Here is a 23,197-nt window from a genome sequence, read left to right on the forward strand (position 1 = left end):
TGCCCCCTGATTAGCCGGCTGCCCTGTCAGTCTGGGCGGGGGAACGCCGCCCGTGTTAACCCCCGCCCCTTGCGCCGTTTGCCGCCGCGCGGCCGCTTGTCAGCGGAACGGCCCGCTTCTCCTGCCCCGGTGTGGCGTGAGTACACGCCGCACACCCCTGACAGGGCCCCTCCCACGGCAAGAGGGGCCCGTTCGGCGGCGCCCCAGGGACAGGCGGGGGTCGCCTCGTCACACCGGCACGCGGAAGGCGGGGCCAGACAAAAGGGTCTCCACGGGCCGGATGAGAGGGCCTCGCGGGCCGCATCCAGCCCGCGGGCCGTAGTTTGGAGACCCCTGCTTTAGAGCAACAAGATCATGATAATAGGGCATAAATATTTTTAAATTTGACATTAACTGGATTTATATATTGACATGTTAAAGACTTTTGAACCGTTATTAAGCCCCCAATACTTACTGCTTGACATCATATGTTGCTTTTAAAGATAGATTTGGCCCTTCTTCAGCAAAGAATTCAAGCATGTGCTTAAAGGCTCATTAGTGTCAATTGGACTTGTAAACTGCTTGAAGTTAAGCACGTCTTTTAGTGCTTTGCTAGATCAAGACCACATTGCTCATACAAGATGGGACTCCAGTTTATGTATTGGCTCACAGTGGAAGGTGGTGTAGAGTTTCACTGCCTGCAGTGAGGTACACTTACCGCTGTAGTGCCTCCTTCTGTTCTCTTTGTTGTCTGCATTTGTGGGGTGCTCCCTCTTCATGACTCAACCCTCTGGCCAGCTCACTATAGTCCTCTCCTTTGGTAGGCATCAAAGTCCCACTGGACAAACTGTCTATCCGCAATCTCATCTTTGCTTTCTGCAAAGTCGTCTTTGCTTTCAAGTCTGTGCTACTTTCCCAGTGACTAGTAGGGGAACCTGGGCCCACCCATTGCTCCAGGTTCCCTATCTCCAGCAACCATGGTCTACTCCAGCTCTAACCTTGTTCCCTCTTCTCTGGTCTCCTTCCTACCTCTCTTCTGGTCCATCTCTGAATTATCCCTAGAGTTTCCCCCTGGCTACTTCGTACTTCTCAGTTTCTTTCCAGAATCTGTAGACCAAAGCAGGATCCCAGGGAACTACTCTTGCCCCTAGAATTCCTCCTTACACCTGTTCAGCTACCATGATCTCTTGAGGAGGATTACAGATCTAGTCCCTACAACTACATCCTGTTTTCATATTACTTTGGTGTTACACAAATATATCCTACATCTGCCCAGTTCAATTTCTTCATCAATTAGGCCTTATCAGTCCCTGGCTGTCCTTCAGGGGCAGCCTGCAATTTGCCTATTGTATCTGATCAGGCCCTGTGTGGGGTAGACACCAAAGCACACTGCCCCACTGTCTGGAAGGTGAAGTGTGTCTCAGAGCTCCCTGGAGTGTGCAGGGAGTCCCCCACAGGATGATGCAATGCATTTCCCTCTCTGTACCCAGCAAGCTCTTCTGGGAAAGGGCATTGACTGTTCACCTTCCCTCTTCTCCTTGGCATGGGGCTAATATTCTACCTGAGAGAATGTGAATGAAGAGAGAGAAAGAGAATGCAACTAAGGCTCCTGCAGAAGAGTACAAAAAGGGGAAGGCACTTTCTATAGAAGAACTGCTCTGGGGCTGGATTGAGAACCTTGATATAAATAAGGAAGAAATACAAATACCCACTGAAGAGAAAGCACAGCTAGCAGTTGTCCAAGTTCTTTACAATATCCTGCCAGTGTGCTGCTAACCTGAATTGGAAAAACTATCTCTGGAGTGAAAAGGAGAGCTCATTCATTCCTTTGCAGAAATTAAAATAACCATTGTGCTTCACCAATTAATTAGATAATTCAGTGAAGGCTCTTTCAATAATACATGACTAGGAAACCCTGTTTTATATGTGTGCACTCCCTTGCCAGTCCCCCCCCCCTTTTGCACAACAAGCAGGTTTTTTTAACAGATTGATGAGTTGCTCAAAAATGAGGTTTACAATAGAAGTGCAGACACAGTCTCACCTGCAGCAGTGAAAATGCACGACACTAGAGTTGTAGCAAATCATTTGCACTTTATGGTTCATGTGTGGTATTTCCTTCACAACCTTCCCTCCAACAAGGGAAGCAGAATGTGTGACTCCTTCCAAGGGCTTGAAGCTATAGAGTGCACATAGTAAAGAGCAATGGGCTGCACTAGGAGTGAAAGAAGACCCTAATTTCACTAATGAGCACTCTATTGTGTGGCTGCCAATTTAGTAAGGTTAATAGCAATGTGTTTCCTTTTAGGTCTTTTTAAGTATCTCATTAGCATGATGAGCACCAGGCTTTAATCACATTGTATCAAGCACACCCAGTCTCCTCCTTATTTTAACCCTGCATATTTGCAAGTAAAGATACCATTATTTCAAAAGCCTGCAGCTTACAGCTGCTTAGCATATGTGACTATGGGAAACTTTCTGGCATCTCCCTCCCCACCCTGCTGCCCCAAATATTCTCTGAGCAAGGTAATGCTGTAAAAATCCTCTGTACCCTAAAGTATCCAGTGGACTGGTGAGGGCCTCATAGTAATAGCAGACACTTTTGTCTCATGAAGGAACAGGTGAGAGACCTCATGCCACACTATCATTTCCATTGGCCTGGGAAGTGGAGTACCTGGATTCAGGGGCGGATATAGGGCAGGGCGAACGGAGCGGCTGCCCTGGGCCCCGCGCTTAAAACAACCTCGCGCATGTGCTGTGGCAAAGGGGGGGCCCTGCAGAGTTATGCTGCCCGGAGCCCCGCAAAACAGTCATCTGCCCCTGCCTGGATTTGTGCAGAAACTGGATCTGAGGTGTGGCTCTTAAGACCAGGCAGAGTCATAGACATCAAAGCACCCTCCTTTCTGTGCAATCAAATGAAGCCCAGGCCTGCATACACTAGCCTAGGGCCATTCAAAGTAGGAATCCTACATTCACTATTGCCCTTTGTGAGGCTGCAGGAGATCCTAGGCTCAGGAGACCAAATAGTGCCCGATCATCTTGGTTATATCAGAAAGGCCACACTGGCCCTGATTGGCTTGATTAAATCCTCCCTCTAACCTACTGAGCACAGTGTAACCACCACCAAGCAGATTTGAATCTGGGAACTCTGGAGCTTAGTGTAGGAGCCCTACAGCTTGAGCTATAAAGGCAGCTGGTTCGCAGTTTAGGTTGTAGAGCTCCCTTGTTCTTATCTCTCGCTTTAAATGATGTAAGTGCCAGTAAATGGGACAGTGAACCACACTGGGACTATGTCTACACAGCTTCCCTCTTCCTCAAAAGCCTATGCAAATGAAGCATGGATTAGCATATTGCCACGCTTCATTTGCATAATTAATTAGGAGCCAGTTTTGTGCAATAGGTTTTTGCGCAAAAAGCCTCTCTTGCAAAAGAGCCGCTCTTCCTCATTTTTTCCAGGAAGAATGGCTCTTGCACAAGAGGAGGTTTTTGCACAAAAAGGTGCTGTGTAGATGGTATGCAGTGGACAGTGCACGTATGTCTGCTGTATATGTATTTTACACTCCTAGGCCACATGCTGAGATGAGATCCAAGCTCCACTTCTAATCCTTCAGGCCATGTTGTCCTTCTAGTAATGGACTCCTCCAAGAGGTACCAGCTGAGAAGATTCAATCTTCAAGTTGGCTGCAATAAATTATATGAGCTCAACCCACTGCCCCCGTGTTTTCTTAAGCTAGTTGTGGCTGTCGATGCTATCAGCAGGGGCAATTAACTAAAGGCTCTTGCCCTAACTAGAGTAAAAATAGAGAAAATGTTCCTTATTGTTTAGCAAGTTCGAGTAATTAATAACTAAAATAAACTAAGATGAAAGAAAATGATTCATTACAGTGGAACAAAGTAATACATCACACATCACAATTTTAAAGTTACTTTTTAAAAAATTGTCTGTCTGAGCAATTCACAAACAACAAATTTACCTTTGCAACAGTAGTATGATAGAGAAGTATTATCTCTACTGGAGGCAAGAAGAGATTTAAATTGCCTAGGTCACAGAAGAGGATGGTACAAGAGTGAGGATATAGAAAAGAACTCTTTTGAATCCCATTCTAGTGGCTTAATTATACAATCATCCCTCTTGAAGAAGGCATCTTCATGCATTAAAATATGAAAGTACTTTTTGTGGAAATGATGCACAGTGGACAAATTCTAAGCCAAGAGGGTATCATAAATGACAGCTCTAATATGGTTCAATCTTGTAGCCTGGATGAAAGCAAAAGTTCTTTACAGAGCCATATTTTAGCATCTTTAGTCATTCAGCTCTCACACACTGAGGGCTGTGACTTGCAACTTTGTAGCATATTTGCAATTTTGTATTCTGGTCATTACACACTTCAGATTCTGTTTTTCCTGAAATCAGTGAGTGGCTTTCAGACCCTTCTCTTTGGAAAGGCTTGAGAGGTACATCCAAAGAGCAAGGGACACGGAACAGTCTGCATATCTGAAAACCTTTCCTGGTAGACCAGCTTCTCCCTCCCTGTTTGCCATAGACTGGTCTACCAAGAGCCAGGTCCACAGAAAGGGTAGAATGGGGGCACAGGGGACAGTTTCCCTATGGCCCAATGATTCAAATGGGCCTGGGGCTCCTGCTGCCATTTTAAATCACCACCAGAGTGTGGCTCTGAGGAGGAGGGCCATTGCAGCATGTTCCGGGTAGCAATGAAGGCTAGCTGCCCCCAGGTGTGCTCCTGTGGCCCAAGGCACCACCCCTTCTGGGGGCATGGAGCTTCCCCTCCTACCTTGCCCAGGGTCTCGGCAAGTCTGTCAGCCCCCCTGCCCAGAGCTTAAATTCAACTGGAACTGTCCAGAGTGGAGGTCTGATAAATATTTTCACTTCCTACTAGAAGGAGCTGAAGCCCCAAGGCTGGGACTTTGTGAAATACTCTCTGACATTTTAAGCTCTATATCTACCTAGAAGCCAAGCCAGACTCCTCAAAATACTTTTCTCCTTTTACACAAATAGATAATTAACTGCTTATATAAACTAACTGTTATTAGTTTCATCTCACTTAGGCTTTGTCCCATTCCCAGACAAGTATGGACATCAGGCAGTGTCTCATTTCAGTACCGTGACCAGACTCATTAGCCATTTGCTCTATTCAATGACTTTCAGTGCATATCTTTGGAATTGAGACTGGGCACATCAGCTAGGCAAACTCTTATGTGGATATTGCATTGTCAAGGTGCAACACCATCTTTAGCACAAGCGTGCAGAGGACAAGTTCTCTGTGCCATGTGAACTCCAAAGTGCTTGTAGCTTTCATTTGAAAAGTCAATTATAGTACAAGTTATAATGTTTGTTCTTGCAAAATAGTTATTTGGACCCTGATGCTAAAGATCTTCATTCAGGTAAAACCTCATTGATTTCAATGGGGACTTTATCTAAATAAATATTGTAGTATTTGGGACCCTAACTTTTAAACTCTAGTAAAGGGAGTTAGGTTCAAGTTTTGGACCAAGGTTCTTGGTTCTCACTGTATAATACATCATGATCCCCACAGTTTTGATTCTGGACATCCAACACTCTGGTCATCTGAAGAAATGGGCTGTGCCATATACAGTAAAACTCCAATAGTCCGGCATCCAATAGTCCGGCACTCCTGATAGTCCGGCATCAAAATGGCAAAAGCCTAGTGAGTGAGCTTCGGCAAAAAATGAGTCACAAGGTAACAGCGGCAGCAGCTGAACTGAGCAAAAAGGCTTAAAAAAACTAAAACATTACAGTATACTGTATACAGTATGTACAATAAAAAGGGTTAAGAACACTTTATATACAGTATATAATGTATACAGTATACAGGTAGTCCCCGGGTTACGTACAAGATAGGGACTGTAGGTTTGATCTTAAGTTGAATTTGTATGTAAGTCGGAACTGGTACATATTGTAGGGGAAACTCTAGCCAAACATTTCTCCAGAGCTCAGTTTTATTCTCCCACACCTCACTTCCCTCAGTCCTTTATTCTCAAGCTGAGGTGTCTGCTGAGAAAAGCCGCTCCGCGTCTCCCTGGTCTGCTGGAGGGGGGGGGGTGCTAGTTTCGCGTCTCCCTTGTCTGCTGGGGGGAAGCAGCTAGTGCGGGGTTGCCTCACCCCGTTTGTAAATAGGGATCCGATATAAGTTGGATCCATGTAACCCGGGGACTGCCTGTATATATAACCACCTTATAGTACCTCCTGATAGCCTGGCATATCTGATAATCCGGCACCACCTAAATCCCGTAGGTTCCGGATTATCGGAAGTCTACTGTACATGTTTTGTTAGTCTTTAAAGTTCTAACAGACTATTCATTGTTTTTTAAGTTTATCCTGTACAGACTAAATCCCACTCAGTTTTCTTCTTTATCCTCACCATTGTCGTATTTAGACATACCCTAAAGTCAGTTGTATTTGTCTCTCTGTGAAACACTCTGGGTAGGAATAAAAGGGGGAAGATACGGAATAAATTGTGACTGGCACACCCACAATACAGGAAGAAAGACCTACAGAGCAACACATACATATATATTGCATTATATATGTAACAGTTTGCACTGATATAAAGAAAGGTCTATTGGCTTTATGCAATGCTCAAAAACATCCACTAACTTTGATGGTCATTAAATCAGGCCCTATTTTACTAGTGCCACTTTTTCTCATCATAGCTTTATAGAAGTTTTAAAATGGAGCAATGCAGGGTCTTGGTTCAATGGAAATTGTGGCTCGACTATATACACTGTTAATCAGTCTCCGTCTTTGTCCCTTTCTGCAAATGAAACATGTCTTTCATTACTTACACAATGTAGAACTCAAAAATATTTTGTAATAAAGATAGACATAGGAGACATTAATTAATTCTATGGCGTGAAACACACCCGACTCACTAAAGCATAACAGATTTATTGGAGTGCTCAGTTAGTCCAGAAATCTGGATGACAGAACAGTCTCAGGCATTGTATCATAATTTCTTGATATCTAATTATATTGGCCTAGTTAATTTACACAAAGTTAGCAAACTAACCATTTTAAATGCAATACATTAGCAAAAATGTAGTTATGTATTTACTGAGTAATTTTGATTAATGTGTCAATTAGAATTATTTGCTACAATGTAAATCACCCTTTCACAAGCATTAATTCTGAATCACCATTTAACATTAGTGCTGATGAAATGCTTTATTAATCCTACATTAAAGTCTTTATCACAGACATTTGAACAAATGTCCACACTCATAGGGACTGTTTTCTCACATATACATACATATAGTTTCATAGATAATCTCACTAATCCTGATTGAAATTGTTTTACTTTTGTTTTCCCCAAGTCTTAAGAGTGTTTAGTGATAATACATTTTCAAACAATATAAGACAAAACAGCATGGGGAATGAAGGAAGGAACGTAACATACATGCGTCTAGACTGCATGGTTATTTCAGAAAAAGGCCATTTTTCAAAAGAAAATTGAAAGAACACAGGGGTTTTTCTGACTTTGGTAAACCTCATTCTACTAAAAGAGCTCTTTCGGAAAAATACATGTGCGGACATGGAAGAGGGAGGGTTTTTTTCGAAAGAAGAGGAAAGAGGAAAAAGCACAGGTGCTCTGGTGGTCACTCCTTCCATAGTAATCACAGCTTTAAATGAGAGATAACATCCATTCAGTGATAACGTCAGTGTGGACGCTATCTTTTAAAAAAGCAGATCACTTTTTCAATGCACTTTGGCAGTGTGGATGCTCTCTTTAGGAAAAAGTTTTTTCAGAAGATCTCTTCCAGAAAAGCTTCTTCCAAAAGAAGCCTGCAGTCTAGACGTACTCATAAGAAGGACAACTACAATTGCAGTCTCTTGCAAATCTGATACATTTAAAGACTTTGTGCAAACCTGATGACTAACCAGGACACTTTGACAGCTCCACTCCAAAACAGACAATCCACCCTTCCACATGATTTGGCATTTGAATTTAAGATGCCTTTGGGGTGTCTCTTCCTGGGAAGTCCTAGACCAGGCATATTTCTTCACTGGGGTAGGATTTACAATACCAGAAGTGTATGTTAGAGCAGAAATTTCCCAAGGCCAAAGCAAGCAAAGACCAACATTCAAGAACAGAGGGCTTTAATCATCTGCCTGTCATATATCTTTCTTCCCAGCATCAGCTGGAGCTTGACTGCAGGACAGAATGTGGCCCAGGAACTTGGAGTCAAACCTGAAAAAATACTGAGCGCCTCAATATAGTAGGAGTTATGGGTGCTGATATAATGGGTCCTTAGGTGGCCCATGGAGTTTCAGTAATATACAGAGAAATATGAATGCCTAAACAACTGAAACAAAAGTGTTAATGACACACCTCTGATACAGTAAACATGTAGAAAGAAGCATGAGAGAGAGGTTCAAAAGAAAGAAGAGGGCTAAAATTATATTGTAAAATCAGTGACAGACATGCATTCTGAATAGACATGAATATTTAAGAATATCCCAAGAGAATAGCTACTAAGATTTTTAACTGTATCTTATCATGTAAGTGGGAAAATGCATAATCCATACAACATTGAAGATACATTTTACTGTCACTCTGGGAATGGTGCAAATAGTTTACAAGTCTTTTTGAAAGCATTTGCAGTAATTTTGCTAACCCAAATAACTATTCTTCTTCATACGTTTAGACAGGAGAAACTCTGGAAATACATTAAAAAGCAACAAGCCGTTTTGATACGTTTCACAGATCTAGTAACAGAAGTAACAGATCTAAAGCTCCCGATTTTTTTTTTAAAGAAAAGAATTTTTAGTTTAAGAATGTCATAGGAAATTATCTTATTTATATTAATTTACCTTTCTTACTGCTTTTAACTAAAATAGCATTGACAAGAAGTAAGAGGAATGCCTATGGTTTTAAAAACAAAACTTGTTATCCCACATGTGTGAAGAGCCAAATAAATTAATTTAGAGTTAATGTGAAAGAATACTTTGCTCTTAACAGAATATATTTCAGATCTCAGGGTGCTTTAAAAAGGTAGATAATTATTCTCCTCCTCCTCATTTTACTTAGAGAACAGCTATTGTTGCCATGGAAACTTTCATGAAAAATTTCAAATGACTATATTGTAAAATCAAGACATTTTAAGCCAGGAGTAAAAGGAGCTAACTAATCTATGAAACACTCTTGGAAATTTCAGATGCTCAAAGAAAGAAACAAATAAAATGGAGGGCTTAAACATCAGAAATAGAACTGCAGAAATGAGTGTGTGAAATTTCGCAGATTTAAAAAAAAGTTTCATCAGCCTTACCAAAACATCAGGGCTACATCTACATTGAACTTTCTTGCGCAAGAACGTATGCAAATGAGGCATGGTGATGAATATTGCTGCACCTCGTTTGCATACTTAATGAGCTACCATTTTTGCGAAAGGGGTTTTTGTGCAAGAAGGAACAGTCTACACTGCTCCTTCTTGCAGAGAATCTCCCTCTTACACAAGAGCCTTTCTGCCTGAAAATAAGCAGCAGAATGGCTCTTGTGCAAAAGCCCCTTGTGCAAAAATGGCAGCTCATTAAGTATGCAAGTATTCATCACCATGCCTCATTTGCATATATTCGTGCGCAAGAAAGCACAATGTAGACATAGCCTAAGTATTGGCTTAACACGGAGCACTTTTGTAAAAAAAATTCTTCTTAAAGTCTCTTTGCAAAAATGTGTGCTTCCACTTCATTGAAGAACATTCTGGGTGGGGACGCAAATGAAATCTCATCCCCACCGAAATCAGAGTTCTGCTGTTACCTGCAATGGGGCCAACATTTCTTCTAGTATGTCTGCATCTCTGGTTACAACTCTATTACATACAAAGTATACTTTTGTCTTTTAGACAGTAAATTCGCCAATCTAGCAATGAGTGCTTAAGCACTAGAAGTAACATTTTCAAAAACACTTAAGTGGCTTAGGTGCCAAAGTCACCACTGCTCCCTCTGGTCTTGTGGTGGATTTGGATCTGGGCCAGAACTAGTGATTTCAGCTCTTTGTTATTCCAGCTCTTGGCCCACAGCACAGGCAAGCAGAAAATAGACTCCTTATGGAGTCTGTTTTAGGTCTATCATTAGAATGGAGAGAAACAGGTTGAACCAGTCTTACAGCTCATGCCTGGAGAGCATGTAGCCTGCAGGTTCATCAGTCTGCTCTCCCCCTCTCCCCAGTTGACTTCACTGAGTCTGGAAGAGAAAGCCCTTTTCATCCAAGATTCTTTACAATGACAGCATCTCTCCTGCAAGCATTTGTGGTCATATTTTACAATTTCTACATTTACGGTTAACATGGTTTGTGACCCCACAACAGCCAAATTAGTTTCAATAGGCAAAATGCCATTCTAACAATTGACTATCTAGCAGGCTGATAGCACTGACTGAACTGTATTTACATAACCACACCCAGGATTTCTCTCTCATTCCAGCTTGAAGTATATTTACATAATAACAGTTGAATATCTTACAGGGCTAAACAACTGAGTGAGCATAACCACACCCAGGATTCCTTTCCCATTCCAGCTAGCTGCTTTGGATTCAGACCCTGCTTACGTCTGCATTGCTATATTTTGATCATTGCTTGCATTTACCCTTTGTATTTACAGCTCAAAAATATGATAGTTACAACTAAATAAATGCATCAAACCTTTTGGCCTAAATTCTGCTCTCAGTTTAAGCAATATAACATCACTGAAGTCATTACCCACCTGTGCAACCCCACCAATCTATTATTTGAACCTAACCTGCAGCAGGTGCAAAATTACACTGACACACAGGCAGCTGGTGACTCCCACACTGTGAGTTTGATAGTTTCTTGTTGCTGTTGAATTCTTATGAGCACTTCAGCAAAATGCATGTGTCTATCTTTCTGTTTGTCAAACGCATGCTCTGGGATTTTGAATCTGAATGCAGGGGAAATCAATACCAGTCTGTTAGAGCTTGTATCTAAAATGAGTTTGCTTAGGAACTGTCACAGAAATAATGTTCATCTTCTTAGGCAACAGCTAACCATTGAAAACACATTACATTTGTCATGCACAGTATTACTCTCTTCACGTAAGAGCTTCAGATACAGCCAGTGACACATTTAAACACTTTCCAGTCCAGAGACTCATTTGGATCTATAGTCTGGTCCAGTCAATAGAGATAATGAATGGGATTTGCTACAGCAGTCTCCCCAACACTGACCTTAGAAAAGTTCACAAGCAATTAATAATGTGGCCTCAGCTGCCTCTACTATACAGTCCTCAGGAGAAAAGTGAAGTCTTGTGGCAGTGAGTTCAATCTATGACACATTCAACTGAGGAAAAGCTGAGGCCAGAGCTAATCTACTTACTCTCTGTTCTTGTCTCTGTTCCCAAGAGGTACAGTAATCTGCAGGGCTGTGTCTAGACTGGCAGCTTGATTTTGTGCAAAAGCACTGACGATCTACTGTCCGAAATCAGTGCTTCTTGCGCAAATGCTTTGACGTTCCCGTTCTGGCAAAAGCCCTTTTCCGGAAATGCTTTTGCGCAAAAGGGCCAGTGTAGACAGGCAGCTAAGACGTTTTGCGCAAAAGCAGGCTAAACGGAAAAAAGCCCTATGGGCGCTCTGAGGCTCCGTAGCCAGGATCAGCTCTCGGACTTCCTGGTAACTCGAGACTCCTTAAAGCAGACGCAGGCTGCTGAGGTCACCAGGCAGGAGCCCTCTGGCCAGAGCTCTGCCACGTGGCCCCTGCCGTCCTCAGCAGCCACCCTGCAGCAGGATGGCAGCTCCAGGGAAGGATTAGCCACCCGCAGCCCCAGCACAGGAGGCCCCCAGGGGCCGCAAACGAAGGGCCCCATCCTGGTCGTTGGGGGAGCTGGACAGCCTTCTCAACCTCTGGCAGGAGGAGGAGGCCCTCCATGAGACCCGCTCCCAGCGCCAGAACACCGACATCTTCGCCCGTATGGCTCAGGTGCTCTCCCAGCAGGGCCATTCAGCCTGGACCCTCGAGCAAGTCCGGGATAAAGTGAAGGAGCTGCGCCTGGGCTACGTGCAGGGGGAGAGCATGTCACTCAGGCCACGTGAGCTGCACGCTGTGTAGCATTAGGCAGGGAGCAGCACGTGCAACAACATGCAGCCTGGTGACCAAGAGGCATGTGGCCGCGGCAGGCAGCTGCAGGGCACGCCTGGGACCGTGCTGCTCACACACATGCAGTGGGACCAGGGGGAAGGGTGGATGCCGGCTGGAACCAGCCAGGGCCCCAGGGGCTCAGGCCAGAGCCCGCACCTCCACAGGGGTGCAGCACACAGAACGGCACACTGTCCCATGCCTGGCTGTGAGGCACAGCCAGCTGCTCCTGGGAAAACCGCAGCGTCACAGCCCTGTGAATGTGGCCCCCACTGAGCCCCTTGCCTGCTCCCGGTGCCTTGGCTGGCTCCCCGAGGGAAGTCCCCACTACGACCACACAAGTCCCTGGGTTATGTGTGTGAGGGATAGTGGGAGGGAGAAGGGGGAGAAGTGCTCGGGCCGCCCCTATGGCCACCTGAGTTTTGCTGCAAGGATAGGACACTCCCCAGTCACTCTCCTGGTTCCGTCCAGGAGACATCCCACGCGATGGGGATCTGAGAGCCCAGACCACGTCTGCTAGATGTGCTCCCAGGCACTGTGCGGGGATTCATCTCGCTTCCTCTCAAACACCATTGATTAGCCCAAAGCCTCACAGCCTCCACTGGTAGGGATTTCCACAGGTTAACACAACACAAGCGCCCTCCCACCCTCCACAGGGCCAGGACACAGACCGGTGGTTACAATACATGGAGGAGGACCCTACTCCAGGGGTGGTCCTCTTTGCAAACATACAACACAGGGAGCAGAGGGGGAGCCGAGTGGGCCCAAGCCACACTACTGTGATGTCACCTGGACTCAGGGGTGGAGGGCATGAGGTGTGGGGATAGTGGCCGGGCTGCCTGACTGACCCATCCTTTCTTCTCTTCCCTGCAGCGGGACCAAGCACAAGCTGGAGACCCTCCAGTCTGGCAGCAGCAGCGGCACCTCCAGCTGCCCAACCATCGAGGCAGAGGCTCCGCCACTGGGTCCAGCTCCTTCGGCGCCATTTGCAGGCAGTCGAGTGCATCAAGGCTGCCATTACACAACGCATCGAGGGGGACCTGCAGTGGGGACAGGAGGCCTGGGGCGCCTTCCAGGCCCAGTGCGCAAGCATGGCCGACTCCATCGCCACCCTCACTGCCCACATTGGCCATGCCATACATTATGGCATGGCCTTACCCCACGCCCCCACCATCCATCCCCTAGCACTGCCCCTGCCCCCTCCTGCAATGGCCCCTCCTGCCTCTGCCCCTCCTGCCCTCCTCCCCATGCAGCCTGTCCCGATGCGGCCTGCCCCCTATGTCCAAGTCCATCCCCGCAGGAGCGGTCGCAGGGGCCACCCCTCCGAGGAGTAGCTCCTCCCGCTCCCAGTTGAAGGTCTCCTCCTCCTCCCCCTCCCTGTTCCGGTTGAAGGTCTCCTCCCCCTCACAGTTCAAGATCTCCTCTCCCTTTCCCCCTTGTAAATAAAAACATACAAGTTTTTTTCTGTTAAAAACAAAACTGTGTTGTTTATTGTGTTACTCGAGGTAACTTAAATAATTGATTTGAGATGCGAATTAGCCAACTAAATTTAAGATTACAAAATGCGGACACCAAATACCATATCTATCACCAGTCGTTCCTTTAATTGGTCATTGGTTTGTGGCACATAAATAAATACTGACACTGTAAGTAAAATTTAAACCACAAGACTATATTAACATAGATAACAAACAAGCAAGAAAGGTTAAAACATGAACACAAAGAACATGTACATAGTCTAGACACAGGGACGATTGTAGTGTTGCTGGTGACCTCAACCCTTTGGTCCTTCCGGGCCTCGGGAGAGGAACAGCCAGGAGTCCCTCGATGGAAGACGACGCCAAAGCTGGCGACCTCAAGTCTTTGGTCCTTCCGGGCCTCAGATGAGGAACTGCCAGGAGATCCCTCGAAGACGACTGGAATCGGGTATGCTGACTCGAGCCTTCCGCACGAACCACGAACCCTCTTCCTGTTCTTCGGGACAGCTCGAACAGGTGATGGTGGCTTAAAACCTAGCCTAAACTAAAAGAAAAACCCTAGCTACATCCGACGCACCCGACAAACATGCACGATGACGGCCGATATGCTTCAAACCAACACTGCCTGATGAACAGTCACGACGACGATAGCTAATTTAACTAAACCTAACTCTGGACCCAATTTAAATTGGTAGGCGCAAGTCTTCCGCTTGACCTGACCTGACAGACAAGACTACCAGGAGTCTTCGTACCCAAACAAGTATAACCAAGGTTGGTTTGTTGAATGCAGTAAATTTACAATTGGGAGGTAAGGGGAGGAGTAGGGGAAGGGTAAAGGATGGGAGGAAGTTGTAGGGGGAATCCGAGGCGACCCTACTATGGGGCCTGTGCGGACATGCCAATCAGGGCCTCTCGGATGTGAACCCCATCCTGGTGCGCCTGGCGGATGGCAGCTGTGTGAGGCTGTTCATAAGTCTGTGCCCCGGCTGCCATCCATGCAGGGAGGAAGGCCTCCCCACTCCGCTCAACAACGTTGAGGAGCACGCAGCACACGGCCACTACCTCCGTTGCATTCTGCTCACACATTTTGAGACAGGTGAGCAAACAATGGAAGCGGGCTTTTAAGCGGCCGAAGGTGCACTCCACTTGATTCTGGGCCTGGTGGAGGTGGTCGTTGAACTGGGCCTGGTTCTGGTCCGGCCACCCTGTGTACGGCCGCATTAGCCAGGGCAGCACGGGATAGGCCGCATCCCCAATGACGCAGATGGGCACAGGCACATCCCCGACAGTCAACTCCTGCCAGGGGAAGTAGGTGCTCACCTCCAGCCTGCAAAACAGTCTGGAGTTGCGGAGGATGCGGGCGTCGTGTGCCCTGCCGGACCAGCCTGCATAGATGTCCAGGAAGCAGCTCTGGTGGTCCACGAGGGCCTGGAGAACAATCGAGCAGTACCCCTTCCTGTTTGTGAAATGGGCTGCTTGATGCTCTGGGGCCCGGACGGGGATGTGGATTGCATCCAGGGCTCCCCCACAGTTGGAGAACTCGAGGGCAGCGAAGCCAGCCAACGTAGCATCCACGTCGTGCAGGAGGATCACTCTCGGGAGCAGGACATGGTTGACCTGCAGAAGGGTGCAGAGAAACACAGGGGAACACATCACATAAGGCAGGGGTGAGTATGCACTCCCTTGGTTCCCCCCCCGGGATTCCCTCTGTCCTCACGCACACACACACACACGCACGCACACGCACACCAGGGCCTCCTCACCCCACGGCCCCCCCCCAGCAGGCCTGTGCAAGGGAGGGATGGCCCAAACCCCTGGGTGATCCAGCCTGGAGTCTTGGCTGCCCCTGGGCATGGAGTGCAGCACCCTTCCCCCACCTCACTCCCCACTCCCCCCAGGACTTACCTCCATCATGACGACACCGACAGTGGATCTTCCCACCCCGAATTTCTGTGCCACCGATCGGTAACTGTCCGAGGTGGCCAGTTTCTAAAGTGCGATGGCGACCCTCTTGTCAACGGGGATGGGTGCCCGCAGCCAGGTGGTGGCACTCTGGAGCGCGGGGGCGAGCCAGGCGCACAGCTCTAGGAACGTCTACTTTCACAGTTGGAAGTTCCGGAGCCATTGCTGGTCGCCCCATTGCCCCAGGATCAGCCGATCCCACCAGTCGGTGCTGGTGTCCAGTCTCCATAGTGGGGTGGGGATGCCACATGGCCTCCGTGGTGAGGGAGTCCAAAGTGGTCTGCACCTCCTGGTCCTGGAACAGGAGGGCACCAGTCTGGAGCAGCAGCTGCAGGCACTCCAAAATGGCTGGTAGTGGCCAGAGCAGGCACATTGCCACCCCTGGCTCCATGGCAGACAAAACAAGGCAAAAGAAGAAAAAAAAACAGGCAAAAGCACTAGGTGGCAAAAGGCAGTGGTGTCCAAAAGGCAGAGGGCAACCACCAAAACTGCTAGGGCTGGCAGTCCCTGCAAGAGGTCCTACAGCACGGAGCAGGAGACAAATGGCTGTCCGGTGAGATCCCTTTAAACACATGTCTGAAAGGAGCTCCAGCCCCCACTCCCAGAAAGGGCTGGTGCCCTTTTGCCCTCTTCAAATGGCTCTGGGCTTCTGCTTTTGTGCAAAAGCACGCCACCAATGTAGTCGTGCTTTTGCGCAAAAGCGCATCATTATAACAATAACTCCGTGCCAGTCTAGACGCTCTTTTCCGCAAATACTTTTAACGGAAAAACTTTTCTGTTAAAAGCATTTGCGGAAAATCATGCCAGTCTAGATGTAGTCCAGGAGGATAGCTCTGCTTTATATGATACACTAATTAAGCATCAGCAGTATGCAGTAGTAGTAAATGTATGCTGTGACATCACACACAGGTAGTATATACACATGTATTCACATCATGTCATTTATTCATTGATCATCTATTCAAACAAAAAAAATGAGGAAAATTTACTTACGTATTGGAATGGTTATTTCATAACATAACAAATTATCAGGAAGGTAAAATCAATCCACCTTTTCAGTACAGTATGGATAAAAAAAAAATCACTCAAGTGAAACATTAAGGTTACCAATGTAAATGCTTATCAATCAAGACAAAGCTAAAAATTTGCCTAGTCATATTAACTGAACCACATTGCATGTTCTGTGTAGTTCATTATTAAAAGGAAAAAGCCCCATGCAGAAATAAATATTTGCTTCCAACTCACACTAACTCCCCTGAGCACAGCTATGTTTGGAGTCTACCACAGCTGACCTTCATAAAGGGGTTGTGTAATTCCCAGCACACCTTTGTGCATCCCACTCCCCACCGCCCAAGAATTTCCTCTTTCATGATGTAGTGAGAGTGAGGGCTGGATTTGGGGTACAGTGAAATTTCCTCATAGCTTTGATCACAATCTATGTTTATTTGATTATTTTAAATCTGTGGCACTAACCTGTCACAGAAAGGATTGCCACAGCAGGCCACGGAAAAAAAAGATCAGAAAACTGTGACTGAGCTTTAAAGTTTCTTTCAATGAATGAAGTTTGATCATGCTCCTGTTGAAAAATCCATGGAGGACTCTGTTACTTGTTCTTCTGAGCCTTCCCCTTAGCAAGTGAAGTTGTTGATTTGGGTTTGTCAAGCTTATTGGGTATTGGAGTGCCTATTGCTGCATGAAGCTGGGTGGTGAATTGTTGTATCCAGGACACTCTGATTGCAGGACAGAAAGGTCTGCTAGATTCTCATGTTATTATGCTGAAAGCAGTTTGATAATTGAAAGCATGTGGCAGAATTTTGACTTTGAACATGCTCAGCTACTGGCCATATGTGATTAATTCTTTTTGCTGTTTTTTGATAGAAAATTGCCTTGTTAATTTAGAACTTTAGTTTTTGGGGGTTTTTTTTGCCTAGAGAATGCATAGAAAGGCAAGTCTACCTCTTTATCAAAATTCCTAATGGAGAGAGTTATGCCAGAAGTATTGGTTAATGTACAGTTCACCTCTTTCCTCTTCATTCTGTTTCACTTGCTTGCTCTTGCAGTCATATTCCCCATCTTCCTTTTCTGAATTGTAAAACTGGGTTCACCAACTTTTTCCATTTTAGCTCCAAGTATGTCAAAATGAATGTTCAGAGATCATATACTCTGTTTTCTGCTTCTACAAGTCATTGAGCTGTTTTAAAAAGGCATATCAGCAATACATGAAAATGCCAAAGTATGATTAAATGATCATCCATCCACAACAAAAATCAGTTTGAGGATGCTTTTGAGGCTTTTAAAGAGATCAAGACTTCACACAATCTTAAGTCAGAAGCTGACAGCTTGCAAATAAACATTTTAGAGTTTTTGTTCCTCATTTTGACAGAGAGGTAATCCACAAACCTTAGCAAAAATAACAGTGTGAGAAAAAATTGCAGAGTCCAGATTTTGACTCTGCAAAATCTTGATCAAATGGTTGACTGTTTATTTGGTGGCCTTCAAACTGCTGCATTGGAATTGTGATTTGTGGTATTGTTGTTGCATGTAAGGAAAGAGCTGCTGTACAAGACAACATTTTAGGAATTTCAAAGAATAAAAGGCAAGTAATGCAAAATCTCAGAGTTTTTTAATGCCACTCCAACTCCATTTTACACACATTATTATTGCTATTAGATGAGAAGATGAGTATGATGAAGATGGGAGTAGGGTTTCCTTTTTTTGACGGAGAGACAATGAAAAAACTCAGCAGTGAAAACCCCTAAAAGAATGCTTGAAAGTTAGCAAGCAACTAATCTGACCACTTAAACTCAGAGTTTTGTGAATGGAGGTTGAGTTTTTCACTGGTTTGTGTAAGTAAAACTTTAAGGATTATTTGGAAACAAAGGCACCCACTGATTGCCTTAACTAGATTAATAAAAGGTCTTTAAATTAGTGTTTCCCTAACACAGAAATGGACTGAGTAGTTTCTGCTGTCTTTAAGCAACTGTGGCTGCTAATGAAAGGAGCTTCAGTGAGCTGAAATTAATAAAGACCTACCTAAGAAGGCCAGTTACTTCGATAGAGACCTCAGAGGCAAAGGAGGATAGATTGGGGTGAGTTATTTAATGAGATTGCTTCCGAGAAGGTTAGGAAGGTGTCATTATACAAATAGTAGTATTAAATCCCAGGTTTTTGTTAGTTTCGTTTATTGTAGCAAAGAGATGGGTGGAGAGGGTTTTCAGTCTTCAAACTAGGCCAAGAACATGATTAGGCACAGAACTAAATTGAAGATGGCTTGAGCAAGGAAGATGACATTAGAGATTGTGTATGAGGGAGACTGGGAAGTGGAAGGAAACTTCAGGACAGCGGAGATACAAAGTAGGAAAATAAATTAATCTAGATGAAGAGTGCAGGAGGCTCTAGATATTTACAGAGGGGGGAATTACAGATCAGTCAGTTTAACTTCAGTATCCTGAAAAATAATGGAACAAATAATTGAGCAATTTGTAAACTCCTAGAAGATAATTGTGATAAATAAGAGTCAAGATTTGTCAAGCACAGATGATGTCAAACCAACCCAATTATTTTCTGTAACAGGGTAACTAGCCTTGGGAATAGGGAGGAAGCAGTAGTATACAGTATGGCTGCGTCTAGACTGGCATAATTTTGTGGAAATACTTTTAATGGAAAAGTTTTTCCATTAAAAGCATTTCCGCAAAAGCGTGTCTAGATTGGCACGGATGCTTTTGTGCAAAAACTGCTTTTGCACAAAAGCATCTGTGGCCAGTCTAGATGCGATTTTGTGCAAGAAAGCCCTGATCCCCATTTTAGCCATCGGGGCTTTTTTGCTCAAAACAGTTCTTCCCTGTCTACACTGGCCCTCTTGCGCAAGAGGGCTTTTTCCTGAGCGGGAGCATGAAAGTATTTGCGCAAGAAGCACTGATTTTGTACATTACAAAGTGCAAATTCAAGTGGCCAGTGTAGACAGCTGGCAAGTTTTTGCGCAAAAGCAGCCACTTTTGCGCAAAATCTTGCCAGTCTAGACGCACCCTACATGTATACAGGCAGACCTCGGACTTATGACACAGTTAGTTCCTGAACACTGAGTCATAAGCCAAAACATTGCAATTCAGAACTTCAATACAGTCCCTTGCAGGATGGAGTATAATAAAGTTTAAACCAATGTCCGTAAGTCAAATCTGGGGGTAAATTCAGAAATGTTGTAAGTGATGTTCACTGTAAGTCAAGCATCAGAAATGTGAGGACTACCTGTATCTTGATTTTAGTAAGGCTTTTGATACTGTGTCTCGTGACCTCATAAAACAAGTAGGAAAATACAACCTAGCTGGAGCTACTGTATGGTGGGTGGTTGAGAGACTGTTTCCAGAGAGTAATTATCAGTAGTTCACAGTCCAGCTGGAAGGGCATAATGAGTGGGATCCTGCGGGGAGTAGTTCTGGGTCCAGTTCCCTTCAGGAATGCTTTAGATTATGGCACAGAGAGTACACTAATAAAGTTTGTGGGCAATACCAAACTAGGAGGAGATAAGCACTTTGGAAGATAGGATTAAAACTGAAAAAGATCTGGACAAACTGGAGAAATGGTCTGAAGTAAACAGGATGAAATTCAATAGGAACAAATGCAAAGTACTCCACTTAGGAAGGAACGATCAGCTGCACAAGTACAGAATGGAAAATGACTGCTTAGGAAAGAGTACTGTGGAAGGAAATTTGGGGCTATAATGGATCACAAGCTACATACAAGTCAACAGTGTAACACTATTACAAAAAGAAAACAAACAACATTCTGGGATGCAGTAGCAGGAGTGCTGTAAACAAGAGCTGAGAAGTCATTCTTCTGCTGTACTCAGTGTTGATTAGACCTCATCTGGAGTATTGTGTCCAGTTCTGGACATCACATTTCAGGAAAGAAAGGGACACACTAAAGTAGGTCCAGAGGAGAGCAGCAAAAATGATTAAAGGTCACGAAAACATGATCTATGAGGGAAGATTGAAAAAACTAGGTTTTTTTTAGTCTGAAGAACAGAAGACAAAACTGTACCTAGAGTGCTGTTACAAGGAGAGGGGAGAAAAAATATTCTCCTTCACCTCTAATGATCAGAAAAGAAGCAATGACTTAAATTGCAGCAAGGGTCTATTAGGGTGGACACCTGGAAAAACTTCCTAACGGTTAGGAAGCATCAGAACAAATTGCCGAGAGAGGTTGTGGAATCTCCATCACTGGAGATTTTTAAGAGCAGGTTAGAGAAACACCTGTCAGGCATGGTCTATAAATTTAACCCTGCCATGAATACAGTGGACTGGATTAAATGACCTCTCAAAATCCCTTCCAGTACTATGATTCTACAATAATGGCTTGAGGCTCCTGAGTCTGAAATTCTTTTCCTTCTCCAGCTCAGATGAGGGAGAAATCCCTGAACCATGAAATTCTGGCATCCCAACTTCTAGAATTTCTGTTTTTCATGCATCCTGGCTATCTCTGTCACAGACGTTTCTGTAACTTCTGCAGTGGCCAGTGTGGCTGACTCCAGGGATAGTCACAATGACTACTGCTGGAGCGGCTCTACAGTCAACCGCACCAGCTGTCGCTAAGGTGGTTCCTGGGATTAGCTGCACTGGCTGCTGTTTGCATGGCCCTAGGCAGTTTGTCCTGGGGTTCATTAGAGCAGCAGTCAGGGGCATCAGGAGCAGTGATAGGATGGGGGGGATTGTCTTGGGGGGGGGCTGAAGTAGCCACTGCTCTGTAGTCCCTGGCAGGTGGTACTGCCGGCCCTGTCCCTCACTTCTCACTATCCCCCATTTCCATCCCCACCCCCATCAGCTCTACCAAAGGGATCTTCAACAAAGATTTAGTCAGGGGTATTTGTAATACAAATCATGGACAGGTAATGGGGGCATGATTTTTTTGTTTATTGCCCATGACCTGTCCAAGACTTATTAAAAATACCCATAACTAAATCTCAGCCTTAATCATGGGTCAGATACTGAGCCCATGGAAGACAAAGAGACTTCAACTGACTTAACAGAATGAGGATTTTGCTACCACATCAGTATTCAGTGGTGGCTGCATATTCCAAGGCACGTGGAGGAAGAAGAGTTTCAAGTATACATTAATTCATTAATCCACCCTGGGGTATAGTTTCTCACTGGCAAGTGGAAGATGCTAGAACATATTTGTATACCACACAGCAGTGTGCTCTGAAGCGGATTTTTAGAATTTGCAAAAATGCATATGAAAATTACTGCTTACTCCATGTGCGCATTTACCAGAATTATACATGCACAAGAGAATGTCTCTTGTCTCTTCCTTTTAGAAAAAGCTAATGCTTAAATCCTGTGTATTTACTCATAAATTCCTAGAAAATACAGAGATATGGGTAAGTACCATTTATGTTCCCTTTCAAGAGGGAAGAACTTGTAGTAGATGAGTCTGAGCATTTGGCATATTGGCTTTGTTTTACAGCTGACAATTTCTAGGGCATAGACCTACATAAAATGCATGTCAGTGTACCACAGAGCTAGCAATACATGGTATTATATCCTTTATAAAACCGTGCATTGTCACAATTCGTTTTTCATAAATTAAGTGTGTATGTATGGGATGCATGTTAGATGAATTTCTACCTTTTACATTCACAGATGTTTAATCTCCTGCATCTTATTTAGGGGAGAGGGCATAGCAGATCAGGGTGGATCAAACCCCCTCCCCAAGAGCTACAGCTATGACAGATTTTGCAAATAGGATGGAACTCAAAGTCTGCTGTGACTTCACTCTGACAATGTCAGTATTCCTCCTGCAAGAAATCAACAATGAGGTATTTTCAGCCTCTGTAAAAATTGCAACATGACACTGTTATGCATTTTAATTTTTCATGAGTAAATCACCAGGTACAGCAGTTAAGAGGTGCCATGGAGATGAGGAGTTAGTACAACTCATGTTTGTAAATTGGAGAATGGATTCCATCACTCTCCCATGCATTGCTTAGAATAATAATATTGTCAGAGAACAGTGAATATTAAGTGGAAACACATGGTTGTGGTAGAAACATTCCTTAGGTTAGAACAATACAGTGGAAAAAAAATAAGGCTGTCAAACACATTATCTTGTTTTCCATAAACAGTCAGGAAAATAATGGCACAGCTGGGATGTACAGAGGGATATATGTCTTTGTCTGGTTAAGATTATGTTTTCCAAGAATAGATATAAAAAAAGGCACACATTTTCACAGATCAAAAAAATCCCCAACCTATGTTAAATTAATGGTAAACTACCAGATTAAGGACAATGCCCATGTCAGTAGCAAAATACCTGTTTTAATATTGCAAATTACATAGGCTTCATTTGATCTGTGGACTCCGATGACAATTTCTTGTAAGCTATCAAATGGAGAAAATAGTACCAGTCAATGTAACAATGTTTGAAGTATAAACAATGAAGTGAATGAAAGAAGTAATCATATCATCTTGACTGAATAATATTTCCTTCTTCTTGCTGAAAAGTCAATCTTAAAACTTGTTTACCAGTTTTTTTTACTGATGGGCTATGGCTCTGTAATACTAAACAATACTAATTAATTCTCAATAAAGAGTCCACATTTGATAAGCACGTAGCATAATAGGATTCTGGCACCTATGTGCCTAAATCTTTTCTGAAAATGAGATT

The 23,197-nt window shown here is 44.4% G+C and overlaps 1 long non-coding RNA gene across 1 annotated transcript in view; it reads right to left on the reverse strand.

Annotated features, from left to right (window-relative positions):
* Window positions 1-9,596: 9,596 nt before the first annotated feature.
* Window positions 9,597-23,197, reverse strand: part of LOC112543694 (uncharacterized) — a 46,813-nt gene continuing 33,212 nt past the window's right edge. The window contains exons 4-5 of the long non-coding RNA XR_012902025.2: window positions 15,482-22,911; window positions 9,597-15,193 (exon numbers count right to left, since the gene is read on the reverse strand). This is a non-coding gene — a long non-coding RNA (uncharacterized LOC112543694). The remainder of the gene's footprint in view (window positions 15,194-15,481; window positions 22,912-23,197) is intronic.

Source organism: Pelodiscus sinensis, chromosome 2, assembly GCF_052426305.1.
Source record: "Pelodiscus sinensis isolate ZL-2025 chromosome 2, ASM5242630v1, whole genome shotgun sequence".
Classification (NCBI taxonomy): Eukaryota; Metazoa; Chordata; order Testudines; family Trionychidae; genus Pelodiscus; species Pelodiscus sinensis.